Source organism: Lepidothrix coronata, unplaced genomic scaffold (assembly GCF_001604755.1).
Source record: "Lepidothrix coronata isolate B3197 unplaced genomic scaffold, Lepidothrix_coronata-1.0 Scaffold12, whole genome shotgun sequence".
In the NCBI taxonomy this organism is placed as follows: Eukaryota; Metazoa; Chordata; class Aves; order Passeriformes; family Pipridae; genus Lepidothrix; species Lepidothrix coronata.
Genome location: NW_016690192.1, coordinates 4,251,431 through 4,277,337, shown reverse-complemented (window position 1 = coordinate 4,277,337; position 25,907 = coordinate 4,251,431). Strand labels below are relative to the sequence as shown.

The window sequence follows — 25,907 nt, the reverse complement described above, 5'->3', positions numbered from 1 at the left end:
TCCAACAGTGCGTGCTTAGCATCTAAAACTGGAACTTGGCCCTTACATTGGCTTGAAGGGGTGCCACTGTATTCCCTGATTAGCTGAGTGTTATCCTGATTTGGAGAGATATCAGCTCAGCCGGAGGAACCACGTATGTGAAAAACTATAATCTCTTCTACGTATGTGTTGCATAGTCTCAAACTGGACCTTAAGCATATACAATCGTCAGTCTTTTAAAAATCCCACTTGTTAACAACCTTTGAAATTATCCTGGTTTTGTGACAGTGGGTGAGGATTCCCTAACTGGGTCGTATAGATCCTGTCTTGGTTCTGTCATAATTTCTTATTAAATGTGAATAAGAAAGCCAAGAGTAAAAAGTGACATAGACAATTAGGAACCTAAGCTGTTCCAGTGAGCAGTTTTCTAATGTAAATAAATAGTATGGATTCGAGATGTTTTGTTAAACCTCAGTGTTTTGTCTCAGGCTAACATTATAATCTCTTTCAAGTGAAGGATTGTCTTTTTAAATAAACAGCAAAACCTGTTTAGAAATGAAGCCCTGATCTAGTTGACATCTATAAATTTATTACAAAATAAAAATACTTCACACATCCTTCATTTAAATTGTTATTTGAAGATTTATATTATTGCACTGAGTTGCTATGGTGGCACTTGCAATTTCTATTTCTGCCTGGAAAGCTTAAAGAGGAAAAAAAATATGAATACCAAACATCAGAAAGTAATGATTTGTCATGTTTTGAAATGTATTACAGAAATATCAGCTTAGACAAATGTGTTTGGCTGAAGTCTGGCGTGCTGCCTAGAGCTGAGGTTTCCAGACTTGTGCAAACCCTCACTATGTAGTGGGCACAGGGATTGGGAGCTCCAAGGTCCAGCCTCTTTGCTGGACAAGGAGAAAATTGACATTCCAGGAGCTAGTTTTACCTGTTCATTAATTCCATGGCATGCTGTAGTGTCCCAGAAATGCTGAGATCTTGTATTTGAGATGCAGGTCTTAGTTGACTGTCGAACCACATAACATGGAAGGCTGGAGTTTGTAAGCAAGTCAAGGAACTCCTCAGTCCTTGGCCTCAAGGATACTCCATGGCCTGGAAGGGTAGAGTGGTCTCATCAGTGTCAGTTCCACTTCATCACAGGATCACAGAATGGTTTAGGTTGGAAGGGACCTTAAAGATCATTTGGTTTCAACCCCCCTGCCATGGGCAGGGATGTCCATGAGCTGGACTGAGGCTGACCCCTCAGAGACATAATGAGAGAGTAAGAAGAAGGGTCAGGAATGTAGGCATCAAAGGCAAAGAAATGTACAAATGACTATTTAAACAATGGTTTTAAAAAATTTATTATTATTAAAAGGAAAACAATGAAAAATTGATTTCATACTTTCAAATATAGCTTTATATAGTAGTGGGCTCAACTAAGTCGAAAGTGGGCTAAGCAAGTTTGAAAGGAAAGTGTGAGGAGTCTTTTCTAGTGCCTAACAGAAATAATACATTAAATCTTACTTGAAAATGCCTTTTTCAGCTAGTGCTCATACTATCATGCTGAGAGCATTTTTCAGGATGAGTCTGAGGTTAGAAAAACACCTATTGAGTAACCAGAGTCACTTAGTTCAGCACTTGAGTTTTCCTCAGAGGTCTTCCATCCAATTACTGACCAGATCCAGTGATATTTAACTTATCAGATCTGACAAGAGCTGAACCCAAGGTAGAATGACTGCCTAAACATTTATTTGTGTCAATGACATGTTTTAAACTCTCTGCTCTGTCTAAATATTTAAAGGAAAATATAAAGAGGAAAATGTAATGTGACATAAGAGAAAATGAATAACAACCTTACTTGTTGAGGACATTCACTACACACAATTGCTGTCTCCTGAATATCTGTTATTTTGGCAGAAATTGAGAGGAATGCAGCCCTAAATACCATGTTTATCTGTACCTTTTTAACAAAAAATGATTTTTACAATGGCAAGTGGATTTTTTGCTGTCAAAATCACAGACTATGACAAGAGCCAAGATCTTTAGGAACCTCTGAGTCTGAAGTTTTCCATTGTAAAGCTCACATCTGAAAATAAGGAAATAATGAAGATAAATATATACTTGGTAAAAAGAAGTTGCGGTATTGTCCAAATCAGAAACCTTAAATGTGTTGACTGCTTGCTAGAGCAGACAAAATCTCAAGCACAGGCTGCAATAAGCTTTCTTCTTGGAGAAATGGGGAGTTTGAAATTTTCAGACTCCCTTTTACTCTGTAATCCAGACTGAAGACGAATTTCAGAATTCTCTATACAGCAGATATTCTTTATTTTCCATAGTAGAAATACATTTCTATAGTAGGTACCCTTTTACGTGTGTTTAAACTAGTGTGAGCACTTTGCAAATTAATACAGAACATGTGGGCTTTCAGGATATAGGGGATGCTGAAAGTTTTCTTCATCTGTGAAGTTTTCCTAGAAAGGAACTTATTAAATGCTGAGGTGTCTCTGTCTGGATCATCAGTGATGACTGGGGGGGGGGATGAGAGAACAACAGAACTCAGAATGCGTGCATATATCATGCTTTTAGCAACATGTTCTCTGTTGGAACCTGACACGTTCGCAAAAGCAAACCCACTCTAAATTAGTTTGCAGTTAATTGGCTGTGAAGGGAAATGCACCTTGCCAAAAAGGATTTGAAATATGAAGCAGTTTGGATTTGTGAAGAAGTTGATCGCTGTACTTGAAGAATCATAGACTCTTTCATGGGCATCTGCGAAATAATGTGGATCATAATCTCCAGTGCTTTCACGAATTCCATTACTTGGCAGGACAGGCATCTACTTGCTGCCATCTACTAGAAGATTGATTTTGGAGGGGTAGTCTGAGACACTTGGAGCTGCTAATTTGCAGCTGAGGAAAGTGTTTGCATTAGGGTTAGTTCAGTAATGTTGTGAGTATGAGATGGAGAATAACGGGCTAGGAGATGTAATGCTAAGATCCTGTTTCTATTTTTCCTCCCGGGAATCAAAATGGAATGAATGGTCATATGTATAACAATGGTTAGTGTTTATGCATGTCTTTGCCTCTCTCTGTGATCTTTCCAAGTACTGCTGGAGAAAGTCTCTTAGGAGGTCTCTGACATAGGTGTGGTAGAGATGGACATAAAAAGAGTGTAGGTTTACTTTTCTAAGGACACACAGCTAGTCACTGACAAGGCTGGGATTTGAACCAAGCTCCCGAATCCTTTTTTGCATGTGTAACTACAAGACTGTGCAATCTTTGTTGAGATGAATGAAGAGTTCCTCCTGACACCAAGCCATAATAGTAGAAGCTCCACCTTCAGAAACTCATGATGAGTCTCTGGAACATTCAAGACTTAATTCCCTTTTGAGTATTTCCACGTGCTGGCTTTTAATGGATAGATGTCATTGATTTTTTGGGATGATGCATGTTTTACCAGATTGCACTGTGTGGTCAAGGATTATCATAACCTCTTGCTGATGTGTCACTGCCAGATGATAGAGTGGCTTCTCATTTTTCATGATGAACCACCACAATTTTTCTACACAGATCTTTTGGTGGGCAAGAGTCGTGTTCAGGAACATATTCTGCTTAGTGACCTATCAGCTGAGTTGGTATCTGAGAAAATATCCCTAATAGGTCTTTAGTGGAATGAGAGACCTGAGTTTCTTTGCATTTGAGAAAATAGAGAATGAATACCAAATCGTGATTAATTGTTCTGCTGAATGGCTAAGGAGATAACTGTGTGGCTACAATGGTAAAAGATGGGCTACCATAGCTACTGATAATGCAGCAGGTATTCTTTTCAGTCAGTGCCTAATTGCCTTAGAGGAACTTATTAAACTGAAATCACTATTGTGTGAGGAACTATGCATGTAGAGTATCTCCAGAGTGATCAAGATGATCCTGCTGTGGGCTACAGTACAGATCGGTAGATGTGAAGAGGGGTTTTGTGAGGAGGCTAACATTTTTTGAGCTCAGTTGGCAAGGAATGGATGGGTCTGCATGTTGTACTATATTTTAGTAAGATGTTAATAGCAGAAATAACAGCTGATTCTCTCTTCAGATATTTGAATACCTGCTCGAATCAAGTAAAGTGTAACATTGTGTATTGTTCCCTTCTAGGTTCTTTGAAAGCACCACCAAAGACTCCTCAAATATCTCTCAAAATTTCTCCTTACTATTATTTGGTAGTTCTTTATCATCAGCACAGCTTGAGATACATGGCTTAGTTTAATGAAGATAAGACCTATATTCCATCTCAGAGAATGTCCAGTTCTCATTAATGCTGATGGCTGTTACACTGACAAGAACCCTATGGGATTTGTGGCCAGTGATTTGCCATTTTTGCAGGATAATAGTGGTTTTACAGTGGGCATACTGCCTTAGCATTTCACATAGGCTTGCAGCTGAACAAAACTGATTAACTTGCCTCGGAGGTGAAACTGGGAAGTTTTTTGACTACCCTTTTCCTAAGGAGTCAGAAACCTTGACAGTGAATTCACCATCCATAATTATCTTGCAAATTATCTCTTATTTCCAGGTAAACATCTTTGCTCTGTGGGGTACAGCAGTTTACTGACAACTGCAGTTCCGTTGAAATTGGGTAGTATAACAAATTACTTAAAAAACAGGTCTGCAGGTATCAGTAGTGGATATGCTAATTTTTTTTGAGGCAATTCTTTAAACAATTTGTGCAGTGCTGTTGGCTGTAACACTGAATTCATCCTTATCTCAACTGAGTGTACAGAAACACTTAAATAGCTTAGGATCGTTGTCCTGTTTTCTCTAATCAGGAACTAAGAAGATGATACTACTTTCCCTTTAGTCCTTTTAGGAAACACTAAGGGACTGAGAGCTGCAGAGGTGACTATTCAACACATGGGAAAATAGTTGAGAACTGTGCTTTTAGGTTTCTATCTTCAGTCCTCCAGCTGGTCAATGCTTAGTGGAAATTACCCCTTTGGCCAACAGATCTTAATGTATAATTCTTAATGGTTTATCATGTAATTTGTGATGGCACAGTGCATCATCAGAAAGGAGAATACAGGAATGATGAGTTTAGATAAGCTTTACAGATAAGAAAAAAAGCATCTATGTCAGTCTTCACACCAAATTTCTTGCTCTTTTGCTCATTGGTCACTAGAGAGAAGGAACTGTGACCATGTATATGTTCTCATGTGAGATTTTGTGTTGCAAAGTTATGGCCTAAAAAATATTATACATTAAAACAGAGCAGATTCCTTATGGAAACTCCTGCATAATGAAAGAACAAAATAAAGAACTACAGTTCATATTACTCTTCAGGTCTGTTCTATTTTCTTTTTTTTTAAGTAGAAAATTGCATAGTATAATTACAAGTTCATTTGCATTCATATTACAGGCTGTGACCTGGTAGTCTTTTATAGTTAAATTTATATTTATATTTATATTTATATTTATATTTATATTTATATTTAAAAAGTATTGTTAGCAAGTGTGTCTTGCATCCATCCATTTCAGAAATTGAATGAAGTTTGCACGCACTCAAAGCTTCTTCTCTTCTTAGTCAACCATTAGCACCCTTCCTGTACACTGCAGGACCTCAGTGAGGCCAGCAACACAGTAAGTGCAACTTCATTTTATAGTGTAATGGACAAGGGCATAGAGCAGTTAATTTACTGATTCCCCAACAAAAAAATATGCTTTTTGGGAACTAAGGATCACCAACATTTTATTGGACTTAATACTTACAGACAAGCATTGCCACATGCCTCCTCAAGGATGCTGAAATGAAAAAGTGACTTCTATGTCTTTATTTCTGCTTAAGTTCTTTGTCTTCCTAGATGGTGAAATTCTCACCAATAGGAAATTTTGCTGCAATTAAGTTGACTACTAGGACTTAATTTTTTTAATTCACATTAGAATAAGTGGGTTCAATTCTTAATCTCACCTTTCATGTCTGTAATAAATTGAAATGAAGAAAAAAGGTCTATAAGGAAAGTCTCCCTTCCATCAACTACTTCTGTAATTGTGGCTTGAATTTTGAAGTGCATTTTTGTTACATTGTAAAGGTTATTACATGACTTTATCTTTTATGCTTAATACCTAATGTGATACGGAAAGAATAATTGAGGGAGATGAAACTGATAATATTTGAGAACGTTACCAGATATCTGCATGTACTTTCAATCAATTTGTTCACTCAGCCTTTCCCTCCGCTCCTGGATGAGCACTCCTTGCCCTGTTAACCATGTTGCCACATTGGTTCAGATCTCCTGCCTGTCAGGTGGAGGTGAAATAACCTGTAGACATCTTTCTACTTTGTGAGCATCTTGGTGATCACCCCTTGGCTGTCATCTCGAAGAGTGCACATCAGCAGTTGAATATTTGCGTGTCCGGCAGAACATCTCGCTCGTAATTTCTAATCAGATCCAATACCCTGTAATGGTTTGAGCCGTCTTCCCTGTCAGCCGAGGGAGATGCGGCCACTCAGACCCGGGGGGCGAATCAGATCTATCTGGAGGCTGCAAAAAGCTTTTCTTTTAGTCATTTACCTCAGTTAGCGAGAGCAGAGCTGCTTTTATGCATTGATGAGAGATAATACTAATGAAATGGCAATAACCTGGCGAATGTACTTCTCTCTGTATGTAAATCCTTTCGGGAAGTGTATGACAGCCTCTGTTTTCTATGGGTTCCCGTTTGTAAAGAAGCTGTTATCACAGAATAAGTTTAATGGGTCGTGAATTTTGTGTTGAAAGGAGAGTCTCTCCATGACTTCTGATCCGCCTGCAACAGACCTATTGGCTCGGCAGCAAGTGCATTAGGCTAAATATGCTTCCTCCATTGACTCTGAAGGTAACAGCCCTAAATGCCTCATTAAATTTTCATGGGTGACTGAGAGAAGCCATGAGAAAAGCAGCACACTGGTGGCGGTGTGGCGGCGGGGCCCCCGGCCCGGCCTCAGTCCCCCGACCCGGTTCGGGGGGAGCCGCGTTCGCGGCGCCGTGTCCGGGCTTCACGCGTGGGCAGGGGCCGCCCCCCCCAGCCCCGAGTGACCCACTCACCGCCCTCCCTGCGCTCCGTCGCCCCGGGGAAGCCTCTGGTAATCCCGGGGGGAGCCCCTTCTACCGACACCCCCCGGTGATGAGCGGCTGGAGCGCGGTGCTGCGGGCGCGGTGCGGGGGTCGCCAGCCGCTCCGCACACGGGGGCTACCCCGGGGGCGATGACAGGCTGCGGACAAGAAGACACGCCATCGCCCCCCCCCCCCGCCCTGAGCGGGGAGAGCCCCGCCAGCCCCCTCCCCTCCCGTCCCCCTCTCCCTGCCCAGCTGCACAGCGGCGCTGAGACCCCCAGCGCTGGAGAGGAGGAGGAGGAGGAGGAGGAGGAGGAGGAGGAGACCGACCCCTGATCAGCAGCGTTCCTCCGCCGCACACCTCCCTTTTCCCCTCCCTCTGGCCTCAGCGCCGCGCTGGCGGGGCCGGAGAGGGCAGGCGGCGCGGGAAGGCGGCTCTCCCAGCATGGACGAGCCATGTGTATCCTAAGGAATAACAGCAGCTGCTGCGCCCACGATGGGGAGCAGAGGAATGCGAGGAGGAGAGGGCTGGCTGGGGCAGGTGAGCGCGCCGGTCCCTTCTCCCCTCGGCGGCCGGTCCTCGGGGCGGGCGCGGCAGCAGGTGCTGGGTTGGGGGGAGAGAGATGCGGGGTGGGGGGGGAGGGATGCGGGGCGGGCCCCCGGTGCGAGGTGCGCTGCTCTTCCTGTGAGCGGGGACCCCCTTCTCCGCAGCAGGCACGGAAGGGCAGTTTCTCTCCGAAGGAAGTTTTTTTTGTGCCCGTCCTTCTCCCTCCCGCTCCTTCCTGTCCCCCCGAGGGGGGGGAAAGGGCTGGAATCCCCTTGGAGTCGTGGGAAGTTGCTGGCTCGGGGGCGGGGGGAGCGGGGCGCGGGGCTGCCCCACACCCCGCCGAGCCGCGGGGTCAGAGGCGGCCGCTCTTGCCATCTCCCGGAGCGGGGCAAGGAAAAAAAAAATATCGCGGAGGGACCCGCAGACGCGATGCGGGTGCGGGATTTCCCCCGCCGCGCCCCCCCCGGCTGCCCCCGCCGTGCCGGGGGTCCCCGGGCTGCCCCGCTGGGTGGGCGGGCAGCGCTGCCGCCCCCCGGCTGGTGCCGCCGATCGCAGCTTCGGTCGCGATAGTCCCGCTTTAGCTCGGGAGGCGCCCAGTCTGCCGGGCAGGGAGCCGGGCAGATTGCCGGCGGCGGGCTGAGAGCCGGGCTGGAAGCTGGGCAGGGAGCCCGGTTCGGCTGCGCCGTCGCTGCCCTCCCCGGGAAGGTGCAGCAGCGCCGGGGACGCCGCGCTGAGGAGCGGCGGGGAAATGGCGCCTGGAGGGGGGCGGAGGGGCCGCGCAGGGGTGCGGGGCGAGCTCACCCTCCCGAGCCGGGGACCACACTCGGGAGCCGCCCGCTGGTCCCCGGAGAGCAGCCCCAACCCCCTTTCCAGCGGTCAGGGAAGCGGGTGCAGAGTGACCACTTGAAGGTTCATTACCGTCTGCTTTATGGCCCTTACTTTAGGAAAAAAAACCCAATAATCCCCCCGACTGAATGTTTTGGGGTGCTTTTTTTGTGTGTTTGTGCACGGCCATTGAGTCTCCAGGAACAGGCACCTGGGAATTAAAGTTCAGAGCGCTGCTGGCGGTGGGAAGTGGGTGCGGGAGCCGCTGCCAGGCTGGATCGGGACAGTCGTGACATATCCCACAAGGGCTGGCAGGACAAGCACGAGACTGTAAACTCCCTAGAGCCACCTCTTCCTTTGGTGTTTTCCTGGGTATTTCACACCATGGGAGCTCATGTTCATGACCGGCACATTTGAAATGCTTCTATAAATGGTAAAGTGGTGAGGTGGGAAACTGGGACCAGTAATCATAGTAAAGAACAGTAGATAACAAAGCTGGTTTCTGGCTTGGAGAGTCATGGAGCTTGCAGGCCAATGGGAAGTTTTTAATTTCCCTGTGAACTTCTATTTTATTGTACATTTCAAGCCGGTTAAGTCAATTTTTAGGTCTTCCTCCAAAGTAGTTTTAAAAGCAAAGTCCTTGGAACTGTTTGCCATTTGTCTAAATTCTGAATGCACGTCTGAAGCATTTAATCATATTTATTGTTTTCAGTCACTCAAACGGAATAAAAATTACTTATCGTTGACGAAGCTTATCTCGCAAGCTGTTTCACAGTATGTTTCCTTTGCAAGACACAGCGCTGTGTTAAACTACTGATGACTGTATTGTTTATTGTTCTTTCATTCTCCACCCTCACCCCCCATAACGCCAGTATCAATCTGTTCCTTAGCACTACACTCAAAAATAATGGCAGAGCAAGTTTTTACTGGTTTGATATTTCCACTCACATCTGAGATTTATGTCTTTTATATTTGGTTTTAAACTGTTGTTCATTCAGTGTGCTAAAGGCAGCTGATGTATTAAAAAAGGAATCAAGACACTAAGCTAAAAGGGACTTTCAAACTCTTGAACTGAAACGGTGGCTGGAATTAGTGCTGGATTCACAGCATTGTTTATTTCTTTATCCACATATATAACACCTTCCTGAAACATAAGATTCCTTGGCCCTTTGTCATTACCACTTTCTTTCATTAAACACCTAGCATGCACTGTTCACACTGGTCTAGAAATTCACATTTATGGTTTAGAGTGTTTTGATCTTGGACTGTACCTCACAGATGATTTTGCTGCACTTCAACAGTATCTCAACACAGTGATGGAGGACACCATCATATTTTCTTGTAGGATTACCTTTGGGACTTCAGTGACTGCACACATCAGTGGTTTCATCTTAGGAGGATTGAAATTGATTTTCTTCTTTTTCTTTTTTTTTTTTTTTTTAACTCAGCTAGTGAAAGACCCTGTGTATGTCCTTTGACCCATGGCCTCACTTGATGAAGTGATGCCAATAGTGGAGGATGTAGACTTGAAGTAGCTGCTACTAGGGCTTCAAAAGTAGAGGTACCAGAATAAAGCCCTTGTCCTGGTGGTCAGCCTGCATGATTCTTTGGGCAAGGCACAGTTTTTAAAATATACTTTGTAAGACCCCTGCATATATGTATTGAAATTAATTTAAGCCATGAACCTTATGATTCTCTTTTTTAGCACTTTTGAGAGATCCTTGCTCAAGCAGAGGAAGATTGACCATTCCCTCTCATCTGTAACAGGCCCATTGTCTTTTAAACATTTAGATTTCATATTTTTGCAAGATAGTTGTGTTCAATTTAGCGACAGCCAAGCTACCTATTTTTACAGTTGTGTTTACATTTTAAAGTGATAACAAATACTAGCAAAGAGGAACAAGATTTTCTAGACCTTATAGTTCAAATTAACTTTCCCAGTCAATATTTAGTCAAGGTCTTGATGGTTAAAGTTAACTGTCCAAGTCAATGTTTAGTCAAGGTAATGACTTGGTTTTTATAAACACTACCCAAGCATTCTTGCTGAATTAATCAGAGTTGTTGGATCACAATACGTTTGCTCAGCCAATTACTTAGGAATAAAAGTACATGATTACTTGGTCTCTCATATGTCCTGTGCTATTTGGTATTATTTCTGCAGTGCTTGCCTTCAGCTCTTCTGTGGCTTTGTTCTTACAGCACTAGTTCTATCTTTAAAGCATTTATCTGCCTGGTGGATTTGTGAGATAGAATAAGTCCTGTACTATCCTGTCTTTATGGGCAGGAAGATGAGGTGTGGAGATGTCAGGTACTGGCTCCCAAAAGGAAGTGCAACATGTAGTGCAGCAGCAGCTTTTATGTATGTAGTTCCAAGAAGGTCTTTCAGGAGCCTATTCTGGGCTCAGCTCCTCATAGAGTGAGCAGGAAGAAGTGGACACTTGGATGAAGCAGTGCTTGGATAAAATGAGTAAAATGATAAAATGGATAAAAATGGGAATCATTTTGGTGTCTGGGACAAAAATAATGAAATTGATTATGTTGTCATTGTTATAGTGCAAGACTGAAGCATCTTCGTTCTTCCAGTATGTCAGTTAAGTTTCTTAAACTGACACTAAAATCACAATCTGGACTTCAACTGCACCAGTGTTTTATTTCTTTCTTTTTCTTCTTTCTTTCTTTTTTAAAATTTTTTTTTAATTGTACCACTTGCAAATGCATTCCCTGCAATTACATGGGTATTAGAGTAGATATTCATTAGGATTTTACTAATCTGAACCTCAAGTGCTGTTCTGCAAATTTGCCAGCCTTTGTAAGGCAGTGCTTGACTTCATCAGCTGCACTGTTTTATTATGAGTATTTCGATACAGTAGAATGAAAAGCATATATTCTAAACCAAGTAATTAATCAGATTGAAATGTTTTCATTTTCATACTTTGACTTGTCACATAGAGAGCCTGCAGCTCTGTATTTTGTCCTTAACACTAGTTTTTGCCCAGTCTAGCTGCAGCAAAATTACATTTCATGGTGGTGGTTTAAGAATTTCATCCGTGAATCAATCTTCCATTTCTGTTTAAAGGGAGCAGAATTGTCACAACTTAAAAAAGGTGAGTAAACCCAATACTCTGAGTTCCAGGGAAGGTACCCGTGTCTGTGTACCTAATCTTACACAGCCATCAAACACGTTTTCAAGTGTTGCAGGTTACAAGCAGTGTTTATTGCTTAAAAGTGTGCAGTAAAAACAAAAGTAATGAAAAGCCCTTAACTTAGTTTATTTTCAGTGGTTCAGCCACATGCACAAATCCTTGCTGGTTGTGGTGGGGTCTCTCCAGGCTGTTTGCAGTGGTGGATCTGTTTCAAGGTCTGTGCCATACTGAAGAACCAGATCAGAGCGAGACCTGTCAGCTTTTGTCTCCTAATCAGTGTATTGCTTTTTGAGGAGTTAGAGTGAAGCTCATACCCTGGAATGACCCTTGTGTGTCTGTGCAGGTGCAGATGCTGAAGGCTGTTGTGTTCCCAGCTGTGGGGGAAGCAGCCCTCCAAGTCCTAGCTCATGACAGCTTCATGACCTAACCAGATCCATTCACAGTGGAGCAACAGGACTGCTGAAGGGCTGCTTGTCACATCTTGCTCTGACTCAGTCCTCTTCTTAGATATGTGAAGTACTTGACATGAACTTATGGCCCTTGGAGGCGTGAAGATTTACTTTACTTGCTTATAGAATCAGGAAGGATGATAACTGTGGGCAAGCTTTTAAAAATGTAGTGTTTCTGAGCAGGAAAAGCCTGCTGGGGAAGAGGCTCCAGGCAGAGTTTCCAGCCTGTAATCCTTTGCACTTTCTAGAGATAGTAATTCCATTACTGTTGGGTTAATGAGGATGCATAGATTGTTACTTTTCTTCAGGATATTTTATCTTTTATATTTATTTTTTTATCTTATGGTTTATATTCTTAAGGAGAAGAATGTTTTCTTAGGCTAGATATAGGAAAGAAATTCTTCCCTGTGAGGTTGGAGAGGCCCTGTCACAGGTTGCCCAGAGAAGCAGTGGATGCCCCATCGCTGGAAGTGTTCAAGGCCAAGTTGGACAGGGCTTGGAGCAACCTGGTCTAACGGAAGGTGTCTCTGCCCGTGGCAGGGAGGTGGAATGAGGTGACCTTTCAGGTCTCTTCCAGCCCAAGCTATTCTCTGGTTTCGTGATTTTATGATACATACAACATGAAAAAATAGGGCAGTGTAATACCTAAGTACACAAAAGCACTTGATGATTTTTATTCTCTTGAATTTTGTATGTCTGTGTGTATGGATAAATGTATGTATATATCTTATATGTATGCAAGAATTTATTAGCTGCTCTTTTTATTATATAAAGATTTCTCCGGTCTCCAGGTATCGTCAAGCAGTTAAACTTGAGAGATTCCCCCCACCCCTACATAGTGATTACTCCTGTGGGTAGAGGAACATCAGTTTCTTGAGAGTCTTTGCAATTCCCCAAGCCTGAAGGCAAATGAATAGAAATTTAGTGGACCACCTAGTTCTTGACACAGAATTCTCCATAGAGGAGTCTGACCTAATTTATATTGTATTGAATCAAGTAATCCTATCATGCATGTGTGCTTGCTGTTTTGTTCTCTTTTAGCAGGCATATTGCTCTCTTGCAAAAACTTCAGATTTAGATGTTAGGCAACGTCCCTATGGTTTTAGGAGGTGCTTTTACTTAGTGAATACTTGCTGGAAAATGACATTTAGAGGACATTTGTGAAGAGGGAGACAATCAGGACAGAATACTAAGGCTGCTAGAAGTACTTATACCTGAATGTGAGTGTATCCTTGTTTAGCACTGAGGGTAATCAAGAGTCCTCTAATACGGAGTCCTTCCATTATCACTAAAGATGGAGCTGGAATCTCCCAAAAATGCTTTTTTGTAGCAAACAGCAGTATAACTACCTTTATCATCAGTGTTACAGCGATATTGGTGGGGGTTTGATGTGGGTGTTTGCTGCATTTCGTCTTCATAGGGTTGCTGATGATAAGTGGTACTAAATGTTTTTGTTTGGGTCAGCATGTTTTGAAGCTAATTGGGAGCTGATTATCATCCAGGCACTGCAGTTGTGGCCTCCTAAAGCAATTCCTGGTGTGCAAAACCCTTTTCTGGTGTTACTCTTTAAATTGCAAGACCCATCAGTCTGTGTACCCCAAGATACACTGTAATGCTTATCAGTCAATCTATGTATGGAAAAGAACTTTCTAAACCTGCACAGGTTTATCAGGTTTATTCTTGGAAAGCTTAGGAAAGTTGTGGATCTGCAAAAACTCAAGATCATAGCAACAGTTACCTGAAAACAGTTCTTTGCTCTTTGACTGAGCAGGTATCCCAACTGCAGAACTCTTGCACTTGTTCGGTGTCATTCAGGAAAGTTTTGCTTAATTCTGCCAAGACTTGCTTTTTTTGCTTAAAAGTGTAGCTCTTCCCTTTTAAAATCTAGAGTTTAAAACCTATTGGCTTTCCAGTTAGTTTTCCCCTCCACTTTCATTTTTGGACAGCTGAGCATAAACACCCCTTTAGACAGGGTTAGTGGTTAGTGAGTCAATGGGTTTGGCAGGCACCAGGTGACTCTTCTTGGTTTAGGTCTCTACGAAATAAGAAAGGTGTTACTTCTTCTCCAACTGTGGAACAGACTGGATGATGTTACACTTTTCTTGGACTGTGTGGGGTCAACACGAGACAAAACAGAATAAAGCACTGTATAGTGCTCTTAACCAATGAAATGATATTTGAAACCAAAGGAAGTTCTTCAACAGACATTTTCCTAATTCCTGTAGTGGCCCATTGCTACAGTTTTCCCTCATGACTATCTTTTAGCTTCACAGCACACATAACTAGGAAGAAAATCCAATATCTGAAGAAAATAGATTATGAAACATTAAAATATTGTTGCAGTGGGTTCAGCAGTGTTACTGTATCCTGGTCATGGGAGAATTTTTTTTTTATTGTATCTTTTCATCTGGTTTCATTCACACCAACTGTTGTTGGTTAAAAGTTGAATCACTCATGCACAGCATAAAGTAACTTCTGGAACATACATCTATCTTAGTTGTACCTACCAAATATAATTTTATCCATCAGTTGAAATGTTTAAATGAGATTGTTGATGTTTGCAGTTTGTAGAATTTGGAAATGCAAAGACTTTAATTATGCCCATTTGAAAATGAAGAACTTCAATTACTGATGCAATACACATTTCTTATTTTTCTTTTACATAACTGTCTTCTACCCTGCTGAGAGATTAGTTACTTAGAGAATAGCAGGCATCAAATTGGTAGTTTTTCAACCTAAAGGGTTATAATTTTATTTTTTTTCAGTACTTGAAGTAACTGAGGGAAAAATTGTGAGTAATCTCAGTACACTGTTAAAAAAAAAGTGCTTCATTTCTGTTCCTAGTTACTTGAGATGGAGCTCAATAAAACATGCTAAAACAGCAAAGAAAATGAGCACTTCAACTTGTTTAACCTTCATTGGATTTATTCAGGTGCCTCGAGTAGTTGCTCAGATCCAAGCCAAGCCGGCAGGACTCAGTGCTCCTGCAGGAGCAGGCAGTGTTAGTAATTTGACAGCCTTTCCAGGACCTGTCAGTCTCTGCCTGGAGACTGGCCATAACAGTTCAATTGGCATGTGCTTTTTGCCAGATTAACATGTAATAGGTCACTTGAATTCTCCCCTTATTGAGTTCATACCTTTTGTTTAATTCTCTCTCACGGTAACCTGTGAGCGTTGATGGGAGGAAACAAAAGCTTTCTCTGTATTTAGGATATTTTTAACAGGTAGTTAGCATGAAAAATTTGGTTTACCCTCTTTTTGATTTCCTTGTATAACCTTTACAAATCCAACAATTTTTAACCTATCATATTTTGCTTGTGGCTGTGGTGGAGTAGGAGACTGCTTCCTTGATCTTGAGCTTAGTGATGATGGTTTGCACTAATAACTTGGACTCCAGTGCATCGATGCAGTAGAGGATTCGGGGCTTAGGAATTTCCAAGTAGCTCCATGATTAAGCCAAGCACAAAGGTAATTAGAAAAGAAGCAAAATACTTTTTAAATAATACTTTAATGTAGTCCAGCTGATATTCAGGAAATAAACAGTCAATGCAGTGAATACTTTATTTATATTTCGATTTTTCCCTTTCATTCCTTTACGTAACAAAATACACAGTTAATTTTATTGTTACTGCCTTTTATGTCAGTTTTCTTCAAGTTTTGAGGGCTATTGGCAAATTCAAACCTTTTAATGGCATTAGATGATTAGACAGCCTGTTAGGCGTTCATGTCTTAACTGTAGCAGTTATACCACAAATATCAAGGGTCTTGCCAGTAGATGGATTCCCCCCCTTTTTTAACATAATGAAGGTTTTTCCATTCGAGAAGTTTTTTTCCTGTGGATGTGCATATATTTTGAAATTTGTTCATTGTGCCACAGTGACACTGACAGTGCCATTTGAAAATGCTATGGCCCTGGTAACACCTGGTAGATGTTTGCAATAAAGACTCCCTTTTTTAATTACACTATAATTAATACAAAACAAATCAACAGGAAGTGCTACTTCACACAGCATGTTGGCAGTTAGCTCAAGTTTAAAAACAGTAAAAAACCATCAGTGAGTTTAATAAAGATTACTTTATGAATGGGTTTTTATTGTGGTTGCTGAAGTAATCAAATCTCAGATTATGGCTTCAGGACAGTCCACCGTCCCTGTGTGATAGTTTTCATATATTCTGACCTATTTTTCTTCTTTCTGAAAACAAGAGAAATAAAATGTTTGTGAAGTCCTAAAGAGGATAACGAATTGAATTGACCACTTACTGTTCCTGGCACTCAATTTTATGATCCTTACCTCCCTGGTGATGGAGGGAGCTATTCAGCGGCACTGTGTGAGAGTTACAGATGATGAAATTTGGTGAAGTTCTTTCAAATCAGAACCACTACACTGATTTACATCAAATGAGGGCCTGTCCGCTGTTGCTATGTTACATTTGTAGCAAATGCTAATTGATTTTGGTGCATAGAGATCTTCAGAGAAAAGTGAGAATTGTTACTGAGTGAATCCCACTGTGCCAAGCTTCAGTTTCTGGATTTCAGTGCGGGGTGCTCCTGGAGAGGACATGAAATCCTCTATATGTGAAAGAACACTAGAAAATAACTCTGCCACAGCCTCAAAATGGGTCTGAGACTTCAGCACTCCTGACTTTGGGTTTGATGAAGAACAGCAAGTGATTTTCATTCTTGCATAATTTGTTCTGTTAGACTCTTGGGTAAGGTGAAGAGATTGCAGAGGGAGGAAATTCCATGGGATGGTTCTGTCGCTCATCAGTGTTTGTAGAAGCAGCTGTGTTTGTTAACTTACACAGGATGTCCAGTCCTGACAGCTAAAATTTAGGTGAAAGGAATCCTGTTCTCAGTCACTGAACTCTAGCTGCCTTTTTCCAGGCAGCAGAAATCCAGGGGAGCAGATCATGTGCATCAAGCTTCGAAATATTGCTCAAGCCTTTGACTTGACTCTACAAGCCTGTGTAGAGAACTAACTCTGTTCTTTATTGCAAAAATCATCTCTAGTTCAAAGAACAGATTGCAGGTGACCCATACACATTGTGGGTGGCTGACTCTGCTAATCAGTATTTTTAGATGGAACTTTTTGATGGAGGTGGGAATTAGTACAGTACAGAGAAGGCAAATAGTACACGTAGACATCGTGTGTTTTGTGGATCCAGTAATACAATAATAAATTGATGAATACAGTGTTGATTTTCTTCTTTGTGGCTGAAAGTATGTACATAATTTGCAATGTAGACAATGAGTAAAGGGCTATAATATCAAATTTAATGTCCTTAATGGACTAACTCGAAGACTTTCCCATTTTGGTGGACTATGCTACTTTATTTTTGGCTGTTTCGCAGTGCTTATTTATTTATTAATTTAAAGAGATGTACTCTTAGATTGAATGACAGTGAATGTATCTCATTTTCATATATGCACATATATTTTTATGAGGAAGACTAACACTGGATTTTCCCAAGACATTCTTGGTTTGTTAGGAGAAACAAGCATCAAGAAACCACTAGGAATTGTGCTCACTGAGTGTACATCTGCTTTCTTCTCCAAAAAAACCCTATTCTGGAGATATGTGTAGGGTCACTGTTGTATATTCAAACAATACTAGAAAAAAGCAAAACAAACTGAAATCAGAATCTCTGAGGATTCCTTCCCGTTTTGGATGTGAATGTCACAGGTGTTAGAAAAGACCTACTTAATCCTAAATTATAGTCAACAGGAATAGAAGTAGTTTGTGATAGCTCTCAAGTTTTCACATTAATAAAGTGTGGAAAAGTTCAGCCTGGAGTTCCAGAAGGTTGTTGCACAGGCTTTGGTCCCTGCTGGCACAGATCTTTAACATCTCAGTATCACTGCACGGGATAAGATGCAGACATGACGCCATAGTGTGTATTAATCTTATGAGTCCTTATGAGAGTCCTAATTGTTCCAGCAATTGCTTCCTGTAAGAGGTTGGCTATACTGGGTACATTAGGGAGAGGACAGTGCTGAATAGAATGAATTGTGTATTCAGATGTACTTTAGCTTGTACTTTAGTTGCAAAAAGTGGAGAAAATCTTGTCTGCCTGTCTTGAAAGTAAGGGGGGGTGATATCTGGAGGAACAGTTCCAATGCCTGACAATTAATAATAGCACTTTGAAGAGAAGCTTTTAGCAGAAGGCAAGCACGTAGGTTACAGAGAAGTACAGAGAACAATGTATTTTTTGTGCTAATATGTTGAGATCAAATAACTCATTAATAGGAGAATAATTTATAAGGATGATGCAAGTAGAAGAGTAAAGTTCTTCTAAATATTAATCTATTGCATATATTATTTATTGTAATAGAGGTTTGACTAGTAGACATGGGGAGACCAAAATGCCTTGCAACTTGTAGAGTTCACAAAGTGCTTTTTTAAAAGAAATTTCCCTTAAGTGAAAAATGCTGGTGTAATGTTTTGGTGCGATGCTGGAAAAGCAGTAACTTGTAAAGTTGGTTAATGCATCTCTGTGCAGTGGTGTGAGAGAGAAACTTCTTTGTCATGGTGCAGTATGAAGTCTGCAGGGCTCTGGGCAGAGCTTGCAGATAAAGGACTTAGGGTCACCCATTCTGAGGAGCAAATAGTGTGTACGTGACTACTACAGTGGGGAGAAGGTGTAACTTACCTGTGGAGTATTGAACTAGGCACAGGAGAACTGGATACTTGGGAGTGTAGGAGCCTGGTTGTGCAATGAAGCAGTTTTGCCTGAACAAATCAAGGATGTTTGTTCTCCCCAGTTTTTTAATATTTAAAGCTTACGAGAAAGATCTTAATATATATATGTATTTAATATATGTATTGTATAAGATATAGAAAAGCTTTTCTATAAAAGTAGGAGTCACTAACAGGGTCTTATGGTATCATAACAACATCTTAGAATCATAGAACAGCCTGGGTTGGAAGGGACCTTAAAAGATTATCCAGTTCCAACTCCCCCACCATAGACAGGGACACCTTCCACTAGACCAGGTTGCTCAGAGCCCCATCCAACCTGGCCTTGAACACTTGAAGGGATGGGACAGCCACAACTTCTCTGGGCAGCCTGTGTCAGGGCCATACCATCCTCACAGGTGAAGAATTTCTTCCTCATCTCTAATCCAACCCTCCCCTCTGTCAGTTTAAGCCATTCCCCATTGTCCTGTCACTCCAGGCTGTGAACAGTCTCTCTCCATCTTTCTTGTTGGCTCCTTCAGGTACTTGAAGGGCTGTTAGGTGACCTTGAAGCCTTCTCCTGTCCAGACTGAACAATCCCAGTTCTCTCAGCCTTTCCTCATAGCAGAGGTGCTCCATCCCTCTGATTACCTTGGTGGCCTCCTCTGGACTTGCTGGAACAGGTCAATGTCCTTCCTGTGCTGTAAATCACACTTGGGAAGAGAAACTCTTGAGTTTTGGCACCAATAAAAGTGTCTTATTGACCCTCCCACCTCCAGTCTAACATACCAAAGGTTACCTTTTTAAAGTCAGAGAAGTCCATTACATTTTGTTGTTACAGCCTTAGGAGCTGTGCTACAGCATATCCAATAATATTTCAAAAATACAGTGTGAAAAACGGCTCAGGGAAGAGTCAGGATACAGAAAAGAAACAGCTGCCATTATAGGTACAATGTGTTATTAACCACGGCCTCCCTTTTATTCACTGAATAATTGTGTATTCAGCAGTAACTTGTGAAACAGTGTGATGTCTGTTAATAAACTGGAGTAGGATACCTTTTAGTTGTTTTTTGCAAAGGTCTTATATGCTGGCCTACTTCTTCAGGAGTATGTGTAGACGATTATGTTATGTATTCTATTTTTGAACTGTCTTTTTGTAGTGCAAAGCCTTACAGATTTCTGTCATTCAAAAACCTGACATGACTCTGAATCCCCTCCTGTGATAATTCTAATTGATCACTGATGCTTTTAAGGCACTGATACAACCTGTAGAAGAATTCTTAGTGTGTAACAGAAATGTATCCTGCTTATTTTGAAGAAGTGGAGTTCATATATGTTCACAAAGATTTGTAAAACAGTTCCTTGTATATCTTTGCAATGATTGTAAGTTAGACAGTGTATTGTAATTGAGGCTTCAGCCTTCTTTATATTTTGTGAAAGCTTTTGATGTGTTTCTTACTGTTCTTGTATGATTTTCTGGCACCTGTTGATGTTTGAAAGATGGTTGTCATGTTTCAGTGCAGAGGTTTGGGTAGAAAACAGCTTTTCTGATGTTAACTGCTGTTAACTTTTCTGGAGTTAGTCAGAGATGCTCTTCCTGCCATTATGTGATCTTCATATATTGTTGTTACTGATTCAGTTGTGTGCAGGAATGTGTTCTGCTTAACATAAATAAAATGTTGCCTGCCCTTGGGTTTATGCTGTGGTAAAACAGACCTAATCGTGCTCTACTTTAATGCTTTGTGCTGTTGTTGTGTAGCAGTAAATCTTACAGACAGGGGTTCTGTCCCCTGGGGATCCAGTTTTCTTTATATCCAAGTGAGCAGTAAAAAAAGCTTTTCACCTGCATAAAAACCTGTAGGCCTGTAAGCTCTGCATGTGCTTCTGATATCAATGCCTTCATATATGGACGTAGGTAGAAAATGTAACACCACTTTCTGAAATGGCCATCATAGCTTCCTAATGAGACACTTGGATTTTTTTTCCTCTTGTGACAGAGTTAAATGTTACGTATTAGCCATAATGCTTAAATTGATGAAGTGTAAAACTAGTGAAATGGGTTGCTGGGAAAGGAAGTGAAAATATTATGAACCATATGCCCTAATTTATGTCTTCTTAGAAAATTCATCTAATGAAATTAAGTATTTGGAATAATTCAGCTTACAATATTCAACAAGAAGTATAGTAGTAATGGTAGGATGATCTTACTTTTAATATAGTAAGGAAATTACAATCCTTTTCTGGGGAGGAACATCAAATCTCAGTGCGTTGAGATCCACGTGCATCATCAGGTCCAGTTTGAGGTTTTTTTCCTATGAATAGGCTTACACAATTTGGTGTAATTGAGTAGCTGTGAGGGCAGCTTCTGCTGTGTTCTTTGTGACCCTAAACAGAGGCAAATGAGATGCATGTTCTTGACATGAGTTCTTAATCTGGTTCCTGGTACCCTGAGTTAGCTCTCCTTTCCTCATGGCTCCTTATCTGGATGCAGCTCCTCTCTTACAGATGATTGTCTCATCCGCTCTAATCCTCCCCCTCCCCTGAAGCAGTTTTTACCTCTTGACTCCCAGACTAAACCTCCCAAGTCCTCCATTATTAAACAGCACTTCAAAATTCTTCTCTTCTGCTTCTTGTGATACAAGACTTCACGTCAAAGTCTATTCCTTTTTTCTCTAGTCTGATACTTTTATTTTATGCATTCAGAGTCAGCAGCTTTCTGGGTGCCCTGATGGAAAGACAAACCTCTTGCTGTCACTTCAACTGGTTTGTGTAATTTCAGTTCAGAGCAGTAATTAAAGAAACAGCCCGTTTTCCAGGACAGTGTTAATAGGAATGTGCATGCAAATTTTAATTCCTTCTGGAGGCTGCAGGAGGGTTGATAATGTGGAGGGATTTTAGTATAAAGGAGTCGTCCCTGCAGAAGTGTGAAATCTCATTTTTTTACTTTAGGTAGTTTTGGCTTTGGGATTTTTGGATTGTGGCTTTTTTTGTGTGTCTGTTTGTTAGGGGATATTTGGTTTTGGTTTTTTGTTTGTTTGCTTTTTAGGGGGAGGGGCATTTAATATTAGCAAAAAACCCAGATCCATTGTATGGAGACCAACTCCTACTCCCGGTTTCAAAACTCAGAAAGCTTTTCAGAAAACGTTCATAATGATTATTTAACATGGTCAAGACACGGTATTTCCCTACAATCTAAATCTTGGAAGCGATTCAACTCATTCCTCTTCCCTCATGTCCTGAAAATCACACCAAAGCAGACACCCTTGACATGTAAAATTGTAGCCTGAACAGTTAAAAATCTGGCAAAGTTGCAAAGTAATTGAAGGGAGTAATTGAAGGGAGTGGGAAGTGTCAGACAACCTTATCCACAGGTGGTGCTTCCTGCCCTGGCTTTGAGTAGAGAAAATTAAAATAGGTAGCTTTAAGGGAATTATTTAGCAGTGTTACTGTTCACAGCAGCATCATAAATAAAATGCACAGAATTTTTGGTGATATATCAGACCTTGAGATCAAAGATGTAAGAGGTGGTTGGAAGAGCAGATTGTGTAGGGATTATGTACTCATTAAGGTACTCTGGCTCTGGTTGTTTCAGTCAATGGAACGTGTGTTACAGCCGAGGACTCCTGTGAGGTGGAGCACAAGGGTCAAAGATACCAAGAGTCCTGTTGACTCCAGTTGATGGGAAAGAGAAGAATTTAAACTACGCTGGAGTTTGAGTCTTAGAAGAGAATGTGAAATGTGAGGAGCTTGGAAAATGGTTCCAGCTTGATGAACTCTTACACCTGGGAAGTGATTGAGAGCTTCTGAAGAAGGAATGCAGTACATGTAGTCGTAGTTCTTGAGCAGATTCAGGTGCTTTGCCTTTTGTAATTGTTTCGCAGTTCTGATGCTGCCAAACTACCTTGTGGTGATTCAGATATTTCTTATCAAGAATTTTTTAGCAACTGGTATGTCATTAGCAAGAACATAGTAAATGTGAGGGTGGTGAGGCACTGGATTGCCCAGAGAAGTTGTAGCTGCCCCATCCCTGGAAGTGTTCAAGGCCAGGTTGGATGGGGCTCTGAGCAACCTGGGATAGTGGAAGGTGTCCCTGCCTATGGCAGGGGGTTGGACTGAGATTATCTTTTAAGGTCCCTTCCAACCCAAACCATTCTGTGATTCTGTCTTCTGCCACATAATACCAGTATCGACTGTTGACTTCAGTTTTCAGGAATCTGTAAAAGTACCTCCACCTCTACATTTTCAGGGTAATCATTGTGTCTTTAATGGCTATACATGTCTGAAGCATTTTGCTTAGGAAAGTGAGTTTTGGGATGTGTTGTTGGAATTCAGTTGGAGGAAATTATAAATAAAGATATAAATAAAAACAATATTACTGTCCTTGGACCTTCACTAGAGAATTCAAGACATGCACATGCTAAGTCAGTGAGTGGAAATGTCATCCTTCAAAGACACATGAAATACAAGGACTATGATAAAAGTCTTGTGCGCTTAAAGGTAACTGAGTTACAAAGAAAGCTTGTAGTTCATGGAATTATATCCGAGTCTTTTAATATACTCAAGTTGTTCTTTATCTCCTATGGAGCATTTCAGAATTTGTTTCCCTGGAGGTGACTGAAGTAAGACAAGAAAAATCCTACCTGATCTTTAATAATCCTTCACATGCATGGTAATACTCCAGAATTATACTATCATTGGATAATTTGCACTTAAATCCTTTCATTTCTATGCTCCCATCCTAAAAAAAAATCCTTTAGTGTTATAGGGAGCCAGGGATTGCATACTTGAAATACCTTGGCCTTGTTGCCAGTTTAGTCTCACCTGCTTAGACTGATTTATTGTGGTGGGTTTTTTTCAGAGGGCAAGACTGAAAAATACATTTCTCCCATTATAGTTAATAGATTCAGGAAGTAATTTGCAGATCAGGAAACAATGGATCTCATCTAATAAAAGCACTGCCTAGGTAATTCATAAGGAGGATAAACTTGTATTGTTAAGCTTGCACATTTTGCTCCTATTTGTAGGCCATATATTGCTCTCTTGTGCTTTCCACCATTAACCAGTAATGTTATTGCATTAGTAAAAAAGCACTGCTGCTTTGACTGGCTTTCCAAACCATATACAAAATCAAATAATGCATTTTACTGAATTATGAAGAACTGTGTTATTTGTTTGTAACCGTTCACTTAGTTATTGCTCTCAGGGCTCCTTGTTACAATTTAATCACTTCTCTGCGTCTCTTGAGTTCACACAGGCTGGTGTGAGGCAGTGAGGGGACAAAGCAAAATGACTGGCAGCTAAGTGTTTCAATCAGTCAAGATACTGATTTATTTCTTTGAGGAGGAGTGTAAAGGAAATGAGAATGGCTGTTTTTTGTAACTGATGCGCTGAATAGTCATCAGTTAAACTGTGGAGGTCATACATATGTGCTGAAATCTCGAGAAAGGAAAAAAACCCACTAGAGTGTGTCTTGTCTCCCACACTGCACACAGTCTGTGGGAAGCTTCTGATGTTCAGCATGTCCTGAAAAGGCAGCACAAAGGATGAGTCTGGAATCCTTTCACTTACGGGGTTTTTATCACAAAAGAAGTGATATGAAGCATTAAAAGGCAGGGTGTTAGAAATTCTTTGTTGTCTGTCTAGTTACTGTATACAGCTGTGAAGTTTTTAACTGTATCCAGGACGTTATACTGCAGAATGTTTAAACTGCACCAAATGAATTGCAGTAGGGAAGGTGGTGTGAATATCTGTGCCAATGGATCCCTTTTGGAGTAAAAAATCTAACTCAACTAGAGCAAAAACAGGAGTAAAAACATTGGTGGAATATGATAGCTTTGCTTTAAAAATATTCATAGGTATGCCTGAATAGGAACAGATACATTAAAGTTTTCATTGCCGACTTTTGCAATAGAAACCATGTAATTTTATATCCCCCTTGAAGTGTTGTTTTTAATCTGAAAAAGTAATAATTTTTAGATAGTCAAAGCAATAAATATCCTAGAGCAAACCTGAACAGCATTAGATGATAGAGTTAAGAGACAGAAAAATTCAACTGAAGTTTTTTGCTAATGGTGTAAAATCCCTTCTTTTGCCCAATTCTATATTACATCTTAACTCATACAGATATAAAATCCAGAGGAAGCGAGCAGATAGTTTTGAATGAAATTAGGTCTTTCTAAGAGTTTAAATCTCCAGAGCCCTGTGAAAATCTGTGCTCAACAATCTTTGCTTTTATAGTAAGGAAGATACCTTACCTATCAAGAGACTGCTTTAGTGGGGTATTCCCTAGAAAGCCCACTCTAGCCTAGCCTACATTTCATGTTCTTTCTCTAACCTAAATCCTGAGGTTTTCAAACAGTTTCATAAAATGTATGCACTAAAATTTGATGAAAATGTGGCTGCATGGAAAAAGAACTACTTTAGGAGAAGCTTTTAGTGCTGACAATAGGGAAACTTTTTACTGCCTCATGGAAAACTGCATAGCTGAAACTGTGACTACAAGGAGAGAAAAGGGGACTTGCCTCTTGGTCAGAGGAGAAATTTCCAGGTTTGCTGCTAAATGCCCTCCGGGGAAGTGAAGGTATCTGTGATATGAAATGATAAAAGATAAAAGCAGCCCATTTTATTGCAGGGACTGGATGGCAAAGGAGAAGCCCCACTTCTTGATTACACTGATTTCTGGATGTTTTATGCCTGTTGCAGGTGCTACATCCAAATGAATTGATATTTCTTTTTATGGCACCCATTAAGACAGATTTTCAGGCCTGTTTTGTCTCTTTCATAGGGAAAGTGCAAGATATGGTGATAGATATATGAACATGATAGTTGTGGAAGATAAAGGAGAAGAGAAAATGTGCTGTGGGCAGGAAACAGCTGCTTCAGCATCTCTTTTCCCTCCTGTCTATTTTTTCTGAGCTAACAGTCCATTCAGTCTGAATACAGATCTGTTCTTAATGTGTTGAACTGCATTATTTAGCCCACCACTGCAAGCCAAATTGTTATCCCTGGAGATAAAATTGCTAAGTTGATTTAATGGAGCTGTGTTAATCTAGAATTTCATTTATATCTTCTCTTGGATCTGTGCACTGTAGCTTCTCTGTGTTTAGTAAGGATGATTCTGACAAAAAGGCACAAATACCCAGTGATAGCAGCTCTTTAGCTCCTCCATGCCTGCAAGAAGAGGAGACCCTTGTCTTGTAAGAAGCACTT

General features: G+C 41.0%; 1 protein-coding gene across 15 annotated transcripts in view; it reads left to right on the top strand.

Moving 5' to 3' along the window:
- DAB1 (DAB1, reelin adaptor protein) overlaps positions 1–25,907 on the top strand; it is a 434,251-nt gene that overhangs the window by 273,270 nt on the left and 135,074 nt on the right. For 8 of the 15 annotated variants that reach the window (XM_017805609.1, XM_017805619.1, XM_017805620.1 and 5 more), the window contains exon 1: positions 7,445–7,598. The exons of the other annotated variants lie outside the window; for them this stretch is intronic. The gene's annotated coding sequence lies outside the window, so the exon portion shown is untranslated. Of the gene's footprint in view, positions 1–7,444; positions 7,599–25,907 lie in introns of those variants that run through there. 15 annotated transcript variants of the gene reach the window in all.